Consider the following 3,198-nt stretch of genomic DNA (forward strand, 5'->3'; position numbering starts at 1 on the left):
TAAGGAGCTGAGTGGGCTGCTCCAGTTCAATCCCCGAGTCCATGCATCAGTGACGGGAGGGGTGGTATGTTCCTGCGATCACCTGGGAGGCAGAGACAGGTGGATCCCTGAAGCTTGGCAGTCAGCCAGTCTGTACTAATGAATGACCAAGGAGAGCCTGTCTCACAAATTGATGTGGTGGAAGAGTTGGTGAGCTGGCACAGTGGGCAAAGGGGCTTGCCTCCAAACCGGATGACGTGAGTTCAATTCCCAGGATCCACACGGCAGAAAGAGAGAACCAGCTCCTGCAGGTGTTGACCTCTGACTTCCCCACATGCATCTATGAATGGATATAATCGTAATTTTGCTTAAAATTGATTTTTAAAAAAAGAAAAAAGGAAAGAGATGGGCCGTGCATCTGAGAATGTTTGAAGTTGTCCTCTGCCCTCATACACATGGGCATGCATCATTCTGCATGACCACTGATTCCACATGCATCCATACACATATCAACACACACACATCAGAGCCACTGACATCCTTGAGAGTCTGAGCAGGTTCCAAGGTTCACATCTGCCAAGAGACTTTGTGCCATTTGATGCCCCCTGTGGGTTCTAGTAGATTTGGGGGTGCCAGTGTTTATGGGGTGAATTCATGAGTGAGCGCGAACACCTCCAAGACCAAGGGTTGCTGATGGTCTGGATGGAACTGAGGAGAGCCGGCACCCCTGTTCTGTCTCCTTTGCCCCTCCTGCCCCCACTCTCCCCTTCCCCACACCACCTCCATCTCCCTTTCCCTGTTCTCATTTATACTCCCAGCTGCTTTCTACGGGGCAAGGCAGATCATGTGACCCCCCACAGCACAGCAGGCACGCAGTCCTTCCATGCTGAGGTAGGTCTGTGACACAGCTCCAGGAGGAGACCTCCCCGCAGCCTTTACCTTGTTAAATGAAGCAGGGCTTCCACACGGTGCCTCTGATGCTGCTCGGACAGAATAAAACATTCTTTTTTTTTTTTCCTGGGTTGGAATTTGCTTCCACCCTGATCCACCTCCACTAAAATGAACCCCAGGCATGCCTGCTTTCCCCAGCAAGCCAGGCTAACCCAAGGACAGTCATTAACTTGTTATTCTAAGTAATCCTCTGCTGAAAGCTCTGAGCCGCCTGTGGTGGACAAGAACAGAGCTTTCCAGTACAAAATAAAAGCTGGACTTGCTGGCTCGTCTGAAGACAGACAGTTTCCAAGGAGGAGGGAGGGCCCCTGAGGCCGGCTGGCTCCAAACAGCACAGAAGAACCAGTACAGAGCCAGCCTTATTCAGCTGGCTGCGCTGGCTTCTGTAGTCGTGTGGAGAACACAGCATCGGCCCACCGCTCATGAGCGCCACCATCTTTGTGGTCAACGGAAGATGCTGCTCTGCTTACCACATCAGATGGACAGTGGGTGTGGCCCTTGGGTTTCTAAAACATCACATGTTATTATTTGCCCTGACCCAGATAAGATCCCCAACACCAGACCAGCTCCTGTGGGGACACTGCCCCCCCCCCATTTCTCCAACCACATCTTCCTCTTATCATTCCTCCATCCTATTAGGCACTTAACTGTCACAATTGTGTTTGTTCCCTAGTCCCAGGAGTGTCCTCCTCCCTTCTCCCCATGAGCATAACCTGGCCAGGATTCGCTGCTTCCAAACAGGCGTCTTGCTGGGGTGTAGCTCAGGGGTAGAGCCCTTTCTTTGAGTGCCCCAGGCCCTGGGTTCCATTTCCGGCAGAGGGAACGCAAACACCCACCTCGGTCACTGCATTTCACATGCTGTGCAGGCTCCTGGTTGACTTCCATGAGGTTATGTGAGGCCGCAGCCCCTCTCCCCAAGACTACCTGAAAGCTGAAACCCAAGCCCCTGAGTGATCCCCAAAAGTTACCTCTTCTTTTACTTCTAAAGTGCTCAGATCTTGGCAAGAGCAAACTTCCTGGGAGAAGAGTCGTTCTTAACATTTGTCTTTGGCAGGTTTTTGTTTTTTGGCCCCTTCCTAAGCTTGTTTCTAAGAACACGCTGTATGCCTTTTTTGGGTCCCTTGATACCCACAAATTCATTTCCTCTCTACAACTTCAGGGGTCCCAATACGCAGTCTTTGATAGACAAATCCACACACAGCTGCTGCCTTGGAGACCAGAAACCCGGAAGCCTCCACTGCCTGCCTGGTTCTTCTCTTGCAAACGTCTGAGAAGGCGTCCAGAAGGAGGCAGGGGCTATTCCAGCCTGATGAAGACTGGAGTTTCTGCAGGGAGTGGGAGAAAGTTCAGACCACGACCACCAAGCTTTTATATCCTTTCTCTTACAAGTAAAGTACCTCCTGGAAAATATGACGGCGCTGGCTTTGGCAGACCTGTGGGTCTTTTGCAAGCAAAGACGTGTTCCTTCCAGGCTTGGAATCTGAGCCAGCTCCACCCCGCCCCCCCCCCCCCCCATAGTAACAAACATAAAGTTAGGTACCACATTTTTCTTACTGCCTACCATGTTCCCGGCACTGTCCAAAGAGATGGACATGAACTTTGGCCAAATGATGAGTATGGCTCCGGAACCCACCCCACCCTCTTTTTGGAGCGGAGCAACTGGCACGTCCTTCAGCTACCCTGTAAATAAACAACACACAGTGGCCGCCTGGCACGGGAAACGTATGGTTCCACGGGGAAAATCATTCACCTAGACAAACCCCTGCTGGAAGCACTCAGCTGTGGAGTCCATTGTCACCAGCCCAAGTGTGACAACACCCAGCCAGGCCAGACCCAGGAAATGAAAGCCCAGGGTTCAACAGGAAGTTTCCCATGCCTCCCTTGCCTGCTCCAAGGGATGCAGCTGCTCAGAAGTGGGCATGGACTTCCTTTTCTGTTCTCTGGAGAAAAGAGACAGCATGGCTTTCTCTCCAAAGTCTTGGGATACTGAACAGGTGGATGACAACCCACTGTGAAGGACCACACTAGGCCACATGCATCTGTGAGCACGTGACATGGCAGGGATCTTCGTATGTTTTGCTCCCTGCAGCATACAGTCACCGAATCGATACTTTCTGACTGGCTGAGTGAATGAATGAATGAGCGAACGAACGAGGTAAGTATCTTGACTACAAACAGCCAACAGACTCAGCTATTGAGAACAACGGTTATCTACAGAGGAAGCTAAAGCAGCTCCCACCAGGGATATCTAGACACATGGGATTGGGT

This window comes from Microtus oregoni, unplaced genomic scaffold (assembly GCF_018167655.1).
Source record: "Microtus oregoni isolate MIOR12 unplaced genomic scaffold, Mior012 000034F_ref0000314, whole genome shotgun sequence".
Taxonomy (NCBI): Eukaryota; Metazoa; Chordata; class Mammalia; order Rodentia; family Cricetidae; genus Microtus; species Microtus oregoni.